The sequence below is a fragment of the Haematobia irritans genome, chromosome 2 (assembly GCF_050003625.1).
Source record: "Haematobia irritans isolate KBUSLIRL chromosome 2, ASM5000362v1, whole genome shotgun sequence".
In the NCBI taxonomy this organism is placed as follows: Eukaryota; Metazoa; Arthropoda; class Insecta; order Diptera; family Muscidae; genus Haematobia; species Haematobia irritans.
Window position 1 is genome coordinate 108,889,221 of NC_134398.1, and position 12,874 is coordinate 108,902,094.

At 34.1% G+C, this 12,874-nt stretch overlaps 1 long non-coding RNA gene across 1 annotated transcript; it reads left to right on the forward strand.

Annotated features, from left to right (window-relative positions):
- The first annotated feature begins 2,771 nt into the window (after positions 1 to 2,771).
- LOC142223715 (uncharacterized) lies at positions 2,772 to 3,809 on the forward strand. The gene is made up of 2 exons (XR_012718868.1): positions 2,772 to 3,058; positions 3,150 to 3,809. It is a non-coding gene; the product is annotated as an uncharacterized LOC142223715 (long non-coding RNA).
- Positions 3,810 to 12,874: the final 9,065 nt, after the last annotated feature.

A 12,874-nucleotide genomic window follows, 5' to 3' on the forward strand; every position in this document is an offset into this window, starting at 1 on the left:
GGTGATTTTTTATTAAAATATGTATGTAGTAATATTTTTGCTGTTAAAGGTGGGTACTATGTTCGAGTTGGAAATCATTTTATTTTCTCGATTACTTTTTCTAAAATAATCAAAATTGTAAATGAAAACAAACATAATTCTGCTAAAGCTTGACGAAATCTCGATAAAAAATAAAATGCGCATCAATTAAATTTAATTATCTTCTTCAAATTAAACTATTTTAATGAAGTAACCACGAAAATTTCAACGGGAAAACCGAACATAGTACAGACCTTAAAATGAAAGTTTTAGTTTTGTATAAACAAATGTAAAGAGAATCTCCTTCCATTCGAGTTTATGAATTAAAACTAAACAAAATTTCTTTATGTTACTTTTTTAATTTAATTTATATACTTTTTTAAATTGGACATAAAAAATACTTGATTATATAATTAATTGATTTCATAAGAAAATTTCAATTAATTTTTTTAATTGATTCAATTAAAAATTTAATTGACTGTGTTTTAAATTTGATTAAAAAATTGATTGATTAATTACATTTTTAATAGTTTGTTGACTTAAAGATTTTGTCTTCCAATTTTTTGACAAAAGGTTAAGGTTAAATAAAACTCAAATGAAAACATCTGGAGTTTTTTCATTCCAGATTAAAACCAAATATATATTTTAACAAAATTAAAAATGTTTAAAATATTTTAATAATAATAAATGAATTGAATTTATAAGTTAAAATCATATTGTTTTTTTACCCACCTTCATCTATGTAGTGAAAAAAATGGATTCTGAGATATCTTCATCCAAAAATATTTGAAATTAATTTCACGACGACTACAATTTGGTAATTGGATTCATGATTTTTTGTAATAAGCTGAAAATCAAATACAAAAATAATTGAAATCACAATTGGAAATTGATGACATGGGTTATATCGTCTATGGCCAGGGCACGTGAGACAGTTGCTATAAGATTTTTTTCTTCACCAGATGTAATATCTGCAATAGCGATTACATTTTTTCCACTAAGGGTTAGTAGATAGATTCTATCATGGAAGCTAGGAAGGATCTTCGTTCAAAATTATGGTTATGGGACATCAAAGTGGAAGTCATTACCTACATTTTGATGTACGCCATGTGCTCCAACAGTGTTTTTGAACGAGGCTATCCCTGATTCCAAGTTTTCCACTGGGGGTGGGGGGCAGAATATAGATTCTACCATGGAAGCCAGGAACGAACATCGTTCAAAATTCCGCTAATGGGACATCAAAGTGGAGGTCAATACCTACATTTTGATGTATGCCATGAGTTCCAACAGTGTTTTTGAACGAGGCTATCCCTGATTCCAAGTTTTCCACTGGGGGTGGGGGCAGAATATAGATTCTACCATGGAAGCCAGGAACGAACATCGTTCAAAATTCCGCTAATGGGACATCAAAGTGGAGGTCATTACCCACATTTTGATGTATGTCATGTGTTCCAACAGTGTTTTTGATCGAAGATATCTCTGATTCCAAGTTTTCCACTGCCCGGGTAGAACATAAATTTTACCATGGAAGCCAGGAACGGACTTCGTTCAAAATTTCGCTAATGGTACATCAAAGTGGAGGTCATTACCTACATTTTGATGTATGTCATGAGTTCCAACAGTGTTTTTGAACGAAGATATCCCTGATTCCAAGTTTTCCACTGGGGGCAGAACATAAATTTTATCATGGAAGGCAGGAACGGCCTTCGTTCAAAATTCCGCTAATGGTACATGAAAGTAGAGGTCATTACCTACATTTTGATGTATGTCATGTGTTCCAACAGTGTTTTTTAACGAAGATATCCCTGATTCCAAGTTTTCCACTGGGTTGGGCAGAACATAAATTTTATCATGGAAGGCAGGAACGGACTTCGTTCAAAATTTCGCTAATGGGACATCAAAGTGGAGGTCATTACCTACATTTTGATGTATGTCATGAGTTCCAACAGTGTTTTTGAACGAAGATATCCCTGATTCCAAGTTTTCCATTGGGGACAGAACATAGATTCTACCATGGAAGCCAAGAACGGACTTCGTTCAAAATTCCGCTATTGGGACATCAAAGTGGAGGTCATTACCTACATTTTGATGTATGTCATGAGTTCCAACAGTGTTTTTGAACGAAGATATCCCTGATTCCAAGTTTTCCACTGGGTTGGGCAGAACATAGATTCTACCATGGAAGGCAGGAACGGACTTCGTTCAAAATTTCGCTAATGGTACATCAAAGTGGAGGTCATTACCTACATGTTGATGTATGTCATGAGTTCCAACAGTGTTTTTGAACGAAGATATATCTGATTCCAAATTTTCCACAGGGTTGGGCAGAACATAAATTTTATCATGGAAGGCAGGAACGGACTTCGTTCAAAATTTCGCTAATGGGACATCAAAGTGGTGGTCATTACCTACATTTTGATGTATGTCATGAGTTCCAACAGTGTTTTTGAACGAATATATCCCTGATTCCAAGTTTTCCACTGGGGGGCAGAACATAGATTCTACCATAGAAGTCAGAAACGGACTCCGTTCAAAATTCTGCTTACGGCACATCAAAGTGGAAGTCTTTACCTACATTTTGATGTACGCCATGTGCTCCAAGAGTGTTTTTTGACGAAGATATCCCGGTTTCCATTTTTGACACCTTTAGATCACATTGTGAATGTTTCTTAATGTGAAGGTTCAATTATTTTCAATAAAAATGCATTCATGAAGAAAACATGGTAAAAATGAAATTCGAAAGTTGTGGCAACTCCGGTGGATTGGTTTGTTGTCGTTCAAAATTTAGAATAATAAAATAATTTTATTTATTATTTTATTAAAAATGAAGATCTCACGGTACAGCACAAACAGAAATGGTAAACATATTAGTGTTTTTATTGTTCGCTATGTTGTACATGAAAATATTCCACAGCCATAGCGTTTTGGCGCCAAAACGTGAATTGACATGCAAATTGAGAAAGAAGGGAACAACAGAATTCATTCAGGAATATGATTTATGGAGAAGGCAATCGCCGTGAACAAATTGGATGTGTTGAAGGTAGTATGGAAATTATTATCTGCACTCCTGATCGTTTAAATTGTACAAGCGAATGTTATTGACACAGCCACTATTACTTATCCATTTTTAGATTAAGCTCATCGTATTTTGGATATGGGTTTTGACCCTCAGATTCGGAAGATATCATTGGATATACGGCCCGATAAACAACCCGTAATGACAAGTGCTAGGAGTCCGACATTTTACCGACGGTTATTTGAACAATCCCATACCGGTGCGTGATGTATCATTGGATTTGGTCGAGCAAACAATCGAAATTGTTGAAAAGAATGAACAATTCTATTTCGCTATTGCAGATATTATCTCTGGTGAAGTAAACAATCTTATAGCAACTGATATCGCCTCATGTGACCTGGTCATAGAAGATGTAACCCATGTCATCAATTTCCAGTTCCGAAATATCGAAGAATACAGTAACAGTGCTATATTTAGTTATAGAACTCGATCCGATTGGGGCATAGCATCGGAATTAATTCCTATACCTGAAGAAGCTGGTCAGGATATACCATCTGACTCCCGACCATGGCTGAACCTTTTGCTAAAACCAAAGAACGCTGTGCTGAAGAAGCATATAAATTTAATCGAACGCAATGTGGTAGAGTAGGCGTTAGTTATGGCGGTCGTAGTGGTAGTAAATAACATGGAAAATCTTCCAAACGACCTATGAATTAGCACAAACATTTTTATTGATTCCATAAAAATCTATTACATATTCATTAGTAACGTTAAAGGTGATTTTTTATTAAAATATGTATGTAGTAACATTTTTGCTGTTAAAGGTGGGTACTATGTTCGAGTTGAAAATCATTTTATTTTCTCGATTACTTTTTCTAAAATAATCAAAATTGTAAATGAAAACAAACATAATTCTGCTAAAGCTTGACGAAATCTCGATAAAAAATAAAATGCGCATCAATTAAATTTAATTATCTTCTTCAAATTAAACTATTTTAATGAAGTAACCACGAAAATTTCAACGGGAAAACCGAACATAGTACAGACCTTAAAATGAAAGTTTTAGATTTGTATAAACAAATGTAAAGAGAATCTCCTTCCATTCGAGTTTATGAATTAAAACTAAACAAAATTTCTTTATGTTACTTTTTTAATTTAATTTATATACTTTTTTAATTGGACATAAAAAAAAATACTTGATTAAAAAATTAATTGATTTCATAAGAAAATTTCCATTAATTTTTTAATTGATTCAATTAAAAATTTAATTGACTGTGTTTTAAATTTGATTAAAAAATTGATTGATTAATTACATTTTTAATAGTTTGTTGACTTAAAGATTTTGTCTTCCAATTTTTTGACAAAAGGTTAAGGTTAAATAAAACTCAAATAAAACATCTGGAGTTTTTTCATTCCAGATTAAAACCAAATATATATTTTAATAAAATTAAAAATATTTAAAATATTTTAATTATAATAACTGAATTGAATTTATAAGTTAAAATCATATTGTTGTTTTTTACCCACCTTCATCTATGTAGTGAAAAAAATGGATTCTGAGATATCTTCATCCAAAAATATTTGAAATTAATTTCACGACGGTTACAATTTGGTAATTGGATTCATGATTTTTGTAATAAGTTGAAAATCAAATACAAACATAATTGAAATCACAATTGGAAATTGATGACATGGGTTATATCGTCTATGGCCAGGGCACGTGAGGCAGTTGCTATAAGATTTTTTTCTTCATCAGATGTAATATCTGCAATAGCGATTACATTTTTTCCACTAAGGGTTAGTAGATAGATTCTATCATAGAAGCTAGGAAGGATCTTCGTTCAAAATTCTGGTTATGGGACATCAAAGTGGAAGTCATTACCTACATTTTGATGTACGCCATGTGCTCCAACAGTGTTTTTGAACGAGGATATCCCTGATTCCAAGTTTTCCACTGGGGGGCAGAATATAGATTCTACCATGGAAGCCAAGAACGGACTTCGTTCAAAATTCCGCTAATGGGACATCAAAGTGGAGGTCATTACCCACATTTTGATGTATGCCATGAGTTCCAACAGTGTTTTTGGACGAAGATATCCCTGATTCCAAGTTTTCCATTGGGGACAGAACATAGATTCTACCATGGAAGCCAAGAACGGACTTCGTTCAAAATTCCGCTATTGGGACATCAAAGTGGAGGTCATTACCTACATTTTGATGTATGTCATGAGTTCCAACAGTGTTTTTGAACGAAGATATCCCTGATTCCAAGTTTTCCACAGGGTTGGGCAGAACATAGATTCTACCATGGAAGGCAGGAACGGACTTCGTTCAAAATTTCGCTAATGGTACATCAAAGTGGAGGTCATTACCTAGATTTTGATGTATGTCATGAGTTCCAACAGTGTTTTTGAACGAAGATATCCCTGATTCCAAGTTTTCCACTGGGTTGGGCAGAACATAGATTCTACCATGGAAGGCAGGAACGGACTTCGTTCAAAATTTCGCTAATGGTACATCAAAGTGGAGGTCATTACCTACATGTTGATGTATGTCATGAGTTCCAACAGTGTTTTTGAACGAAGATATCCCTGATTCCAAGTTTTCCACTGGGTTGGGCAGAACATAGATTCTACCATGGAAGGCAGGAACGGACTTCGTTCAAAATTTCGCTAATGGGACATCAAAGTGGAAGTCATTACCTACATTTTGATGTACGCCATGTGCTCCAACAGTGTTTTTGAACGAGGATATCCCTGATTCCAAGTTTTCCACTGCGGGTGGGGGGGCAGAATATAGATTCTACCATGGAAGCCAGGAACGGACATCGTTCAAAATTCCGCTAATGGGACATCAAAGTGGAGGTCAATACCTACATTTTGATGTATGCTATGAGTTCCAACAGTGTTTTTGGACGAAGATATCCCTGATTCCAAGTTTTCCATTGGGACAGAACATAGATTCTACCATGGAAGCCAAGAACGGACTTCGTTCAAAATTCCGCTAATGGGACATCAAAGTGGATGTCATTGCCCACATTTTGATGTATGTCATGTGTTCCAACAGTGTTTTTGAACGAAGATATCTCTGATTCCAAATTTTCCACAGGGTTGGGCAGAACATAAATTTTATCATGGAAGGCAGGAACGGACTTCGTTCAAAATTTCGCTAATGGGACATCAAAGTGGTGGTCATTACCTACATTTTGATGTATGTCATGAGTTCCAACAGTGTTTTTGAACGAATATATCCCTGATTCCAAGTTTTCCACTGGGGGGCAGAACATAGATTCTACCATGGAAGGCAGGAACGGACTTCGTTCAAAATTCCGCTAATGGGACATCAAAGTGGAGGTCATTACCTACATTTTGATGTATGTCATGTGTTCCAACAGTGTTTTTTAACGAAGATATCCCTGATTCTAAGTTTTCCACTGGGGGGCAGAACATAGATTCTACCATAGAAGTCAGAAACGGACTCCGTTCAAAATTCTGCTTACGGCACATCAAAGTGGAAGTCTTTACCTACATTTTGATGTACGCCATGTGCTCCAAGAGTGTTTTTGGACGAAGATATCCCGGTTTCCATTTTTGACACCTTTAGATCACATTGAGAATGTTTCTTAATGTGAAGGTTCAATTATTTTCAATAAAAATGCATTCATGAAGAAAACATGGTAAAAATGAAATTCGAAAGTTGTGGCAACTCCGGTGGATTGGTTTGTTGTCGTTCAAAATTTAGAATAATAAAATAATTTTATTTATTATTTTATTAAAAATGAAGATCTCACGGTACAGCACAAACAGAAATGGTAAACATATTAGTGTTTTTATTGTTCGCTATGTTGTACATCAAAATATTCCACAGCCATAGCGTTTTGGCGCCAAAACGTGAATTGACATGCAAATTGAGAAAGAAGGGAACAACAGAATTCATTCAGGAATATGATTTATGGAGAAGGCAATCGCCGTGAACAAATTGGATGTGTTGGAGGTAGTATGGAAATTATTATCTGCACTCCTGATCGTTTAAATTGTACAAGCGAATGTTATTGACACAGCCACTATTACTTATCCATTTTTAGATGAAGCTCATCGTATTTTGGATATGGGTTTTGACCCTCAGATTCGGAAGATATCATTGGATATACGGCCCGATAAACAACCCGTAATGACAAGTGCTAGGAGTCCGACATTTTACCGACGGTTATTTGAACAATCCCATACCGGTGCGTGATGTATCATTGGATTTGGTCGAGCAAACAATCGAAATTGTTGAAAAGAATGAAAAATTCTATTTCGCTATTGCAGATATTATCTCTGGTGAAGTAAACAATCTTATAGCAACTGATATCGCCTCATGTGACCTGGTCATAGAAGATGTAACCCATGTCATCAATTTCCAGTTCCGAAATATCGAAGAATACAGTAACAGTGCTATATTTAGTTATAGAACTCGATCCGATTGGGGCATAGCATCGGAATTAATTCCTATACCTGAAGAAGCTGGTCAGGATATACCATCTGACTCCCGACCATGGCTGAACCTTTTGCTAAAACCAAAGAACGCTGTGCTGAAGAAGCATATAAATTTAATCGAACGCAATGTGGTAGAGTAGGCGTTAGTTATGGCGGTCGTAGTGGTAGTAAATAACATGGAAAATCTTCCAAACGACCTATGAATTAGCACAAACATTTTTATTGATTCCATAAAAATCTATTACATATTCATTAGTAACGTTAAAGGTGATTTTTTATTAAAATATGTATGTAGTAACATTTTTGCTGTTAAAGGTGGGTACTATGTTCGAGTTGAAAATCATTTTATTTTCTCGATTACTTTTTCTAAAATAATCAAAATTGTAAATGAAAACAAACATAATTCTGCTAAAGCTTGACGAAATCTCGATAAAAAATAAAATGCGCATCAATTAAATTTAATTATCTTCTTCAAATTAAACTATTTTAATGAAGTAACCACGAAAATTTCAACGGGAAAACCGAACATAGTACAGACCTTAAAATGAAAGTTTTAGATTTGTATAAACAAATGTAAAGAGAATCTCCTTCCATTCGAGTTTATGAATTAAAACTAAACAAAATTTCTTTATGTTACTTTTTTAATTTAATTTATATACTTTTTTAATTGGACATAAAAAAAAATACTTGATTAAAAAATTAATTGATTTCATAAGAAAATTTCAATTAATTTTTTAATTGATTCAATTAAAAATTTAATTGACTGTGTTTTAAATTTGATTAAAAAATTGATTGATTAATTACATTTTTAATAGTTTGTTGACTTAAAGATTTTGTCTTCCAATTTTTTGACAAAAGGTTAAGGTTAAATAAAACTCAAATAAAAACATCTGGAGTTTTTTCATTCCAGATTAAAACCAAATATATATTTTAATAAAATTAAAAATATTTAAAATATTTTAATAATAATAAATGAATTGAATTTATAAGTTAAAATCATATTGTTGTTTTTTACCCACCTTCATCTATGTAGTGAAAAAAATGGATTCTGAGATATCTTCATCCAAAAATATTTGAAATTAATTTCACGACGGCTACAATTTGGTAATTGGATTCATGATTTTTGTAATAAGTTGAAAATCAAATACAAACATAATTGAAATCACAATTGGAAATTGATGACATGGGTTATATCGTCTATGGCCAGGGCACGTGAGGCAGTTGCTATAAGATTTTTTTCTTCATCAGATGTAATATCTGCAATAGCGATTACATTTTTTCCACTAAGGGTTAGTAGATAGATTCTATCATAGAAGCTAGGAAGGATCTTCGTTCAAAATTCTGGTTATGGGACATCAAAGTGGAAGTCATTACCTACATTTTGATGTACGCCATGTGCTCCAACAGTGTTTTTGAACGAGGATATCCCTGATTCCAAGTTTTCCACTGGGGGGCAGAATATAGATTCTACCATGGAAGCCAAGAACGGACTTCGTTCAAAATTCCGCTAATGGGACATCAAAGTGGAGGTCATTGCCCACATTTTGATGTATGCCATGAGTTCCAACAGTGTTTTTGGACGAAGATATCCCTGATTCCAAGTTTTCCATTGGGGACAGAACATAGATTCTACCATGGAAGCCAAGAACGGACTTCGTTCAAAATTCCGCTATTGGGACATCAAAGTGGAGGTCATTACCTACATTTTGATGTATGTCATGAGTTCCAACAGTGTTTTTGAACGAAGATATCCCTGATTCCAAGTTTTCCACAGGGTTGGGCAGAACATAGATTCTACCATGGAAGGCAGGAACGGACTTCGTTCAAAATTTCGCTAATGATACATCAAAGTGGAGGTCATTACCTAGATTTTGATGTATGTCATGAGTTCCAACAGTGTTTTTGAACGAAGATATCCCTGATTCCAAGTTTTCCACTGGGTTGGGCAGAACATAGATTCTACCATGGAAGGCAGGAACGGACTTCGTTCAAAATTTCGCTAATGGTACATCAAAGTGGAGGTCATTACCTACATGTTGATGTATGTCATGAGTTCCAACAGTGTTTTTGAACGAAGATATCCCTGATTCCAAGTTTTCCACTGGGTTGGGCAGAACATAGATTCTACCATGGAAGGCAGGAACGGACTTCGTTCAAAATTTCGCTAATGGGACATCAAAGTGGAAGTCATTACCTACATTTTGATGTACGCCATGTGCTCCAACAGTGTTTTTGAACGAGGATATCCCTGATTCCAAGTTTTCCACTGCGGGTGGGGGGGCAGAATATAGATTCTACCATGGAAGCCAGGAACGGACATCGTTCAAAATTCCGCTAATGGGACATCAAAGTGGAGGTCAATACCTACATTTTGATGTATGCTATGAGTTCCAACAGTGTTTTTGGACGAAGATATCCCTGATTCCAAGTTTTCCATTGGGACAGAATATAGATTCTACCATGGAAGCCAAGAACGGACTTCGTTCAAAATTCCGCTAATGGGACATCAAAGTGGATGTCATTGCCCACATTTTGATGTATGTCATGTGTTCCAACAGTGTTTTTGAACGAAGATATCTCTGATTCCAAATTTTCCACAGGGTTGGGCAGAACATAAATTTTATCATGGAAGGCAGGAACGGACTTCGTTCAAAATTTCGCTAATGGGACATCAAAGTGGTGGTCATTACCTACATTTTGATGTATGTCATGAGTTCCAACAGTGTTTTTGAACGAATATATCCCTGATTCCAAGTTTTCCACTGGGGGGCAGAACATAGATTCTACCATGGAAGGCAGGAACGGACTTCGTTCAAAATTCCGCTAATGGGACATCAAAGTGGAGGTCATTACCTACATTTTGATGTATGTCATGTGTTCCAACAGTGTTTTTTAACGAAGATATCCCTGATTCTAAGTTTTCCACTGGGGGGCAGAACATAGATTCTACCATAGAAGTCAGAAACGGACTCCGTTCAAAATTCTGCTTACGGCACATCAAAGTGGAAGTCTTTACCTACATTTTGATGTACGCCATGTGCTCCAAGAGTGTTTTTGGACGAAGATATCCCGGTTTCCATTTTTGACACCTTTAGATCACATTGAGAATGTTTCTTAATGTGAAGGTTCAATTATTTTCAATAAAAATGCATTCATGAAGAAAACATGGTAAAAATGAAATTCGAAAGTTGTGGCAACTCCGGTGGATTGGTTTGTTGTCGTTCAAAATTTAGAATAATAAAATAATTTTATTTATTATTTTATTAAAAATGAAGATCTCACGGTACAGCACAAACAGAAATGGTAAACATATTAGTGTTTTTATTGTTCGCTATGTTGTACATCAAAATATTCCACAGCCATAGCGTTTTGGCGCCAAAACGTGAATTGACATGCAAATTGAGAAAGAAGGGAACAACAGAATTCATTCAGGAATATGATTTATGGAGAAGGCAATCGCCGTGAACAAATTGGATGTGTTGGAGGTAGTATGGAAATTATTATCTGCACTCCTGATCGTTTAAATTGTACAAGCGAATGTTATTGACACAGCCACTATTACTTATCCATTTTTAGATGAAGCTCATCGTATTTTGGATATGGGTTTTGACCCTCAGATTCGGAAGATATCATTGGATATACGGCCCGATAAACAACCCGTAATGACAAGTGCTAGGAGTCCGACATTTTACCGACGGTTATTTGAACAATCCCATACCGGTGCGTGATGTATCATTGGATTTGGTCGAGCAAACAATCGAAATTGTTGAAAAGAATGAAAAATTCTATTTCGCTATTGCAGATATTATCTCTGGTGAAGTAAACAATCTTATAGCAACTGATATCGCCTCATGTGACCTGGTCATAGAAGATGTAACCCATGTCATCAATTTCCAGTTCCGAAATATCGAAGAATACAGTAACAGTGCTATATTTAGTTATAGAACTCGATCCGATTGGGGCATAGCATCGGAATTAATTCCTATACCTGAAGAAGCTGGTCAGGATATACCATCTGACTCCCGACCATGGCTGAACCTTTTGCTAAAACCAAAGAACGCTGTGCTGAAGAAGCATATAAATTTAATCGAACGCAATGTGGTAGAGTAGGCGTTAGTTATGGCGGTCGTAGTGGTAGTAAATAACATGGAAAATCTTCCAAACGACCTATGAATTAGCACAAACTTTTTTATTGATTCCATAAAAATCTATTACATATTCATTAGTAACGTTAAAGGTGATTTTTTATTAAAATATGTATGTAGTAACATTTTTGCTGTTAAAGGTGGGTACTATGTTCGAGTTGAAAATCATTTTATTTTCTCGATTACTTTTTCTAAAATAATCAAAATTGTAAATGAAAACAAACATAATTCTGCTAAAGCTTGACGAAATCTCGATAAAAAATAAAATGCGCATCAATTAAATTTAATTATCTTCTTCAAATTAAACTATTTTAATGAAGTAACCACGAAAATTTCAACGGGAAAACCGAACATAGTACAGACCTTAAAATGAAAGTTTTAGATTTGTATAAACAAATGTAAAGAGAATCTCCTTCCATTCGAGTTTATGAATTAAAACTAAACAAAATTTCTTTATGTTACTTTTTTAATTTAATTTATATACTTTTTTAATTGGACATAAAAAAAATACTTGATTAAAAAATTAATTGATTTCATAAGAAAATTTCAATTAATTTTTTAATTGATTCAATTAAAAATTTAATTGACTGTGTTTTAAATTTGATTAAAAAATTGATTGATTAATTACATTTTTAATAGTTTGTTGACTTAAAGATTTTGTCTTCCAATTTTTTGACAAAAGGTTAAGGTTAAATAAAACTCAAATAAAAACATCTGGAGTTTTTTCATTCCAGATTAAAACCAAATATATATTTTAATAAAATTAAAAATATTTAAAATATTTTAATAATAATAAATGAATTGAATTTATAAGTTAAAATCATATTGTTGTTTTTTACCCACCTTCATCTATGTAGTGAAAAAAATGGATTCTGAGATATCTTCATCCAAAAATATTTGAAATTAATTTCACGACGGCTACAATTTGGTAATTGGATTCATGATTTTTGTAATAAGTTGAAAATCAAATACAAACATAATTGAAATCACAATTGGAAATTGATGACATGGGTTATATCGTCTATGGCCAGGGCACGTGAGGCAGTTGCTATAAGATTTTTTTCTTCATCAGATGTAATATCTGCAATAGCGATTACATTTTTTCCACTAAGGGTTAGTAGATAGATTCTATCATAGAAGCTAGGAAGGATCTTCGTTCAAAATTCTGGTTATGGGACATCAAAGTGGAAGTCATTACCTACATTTTGATGTACGCC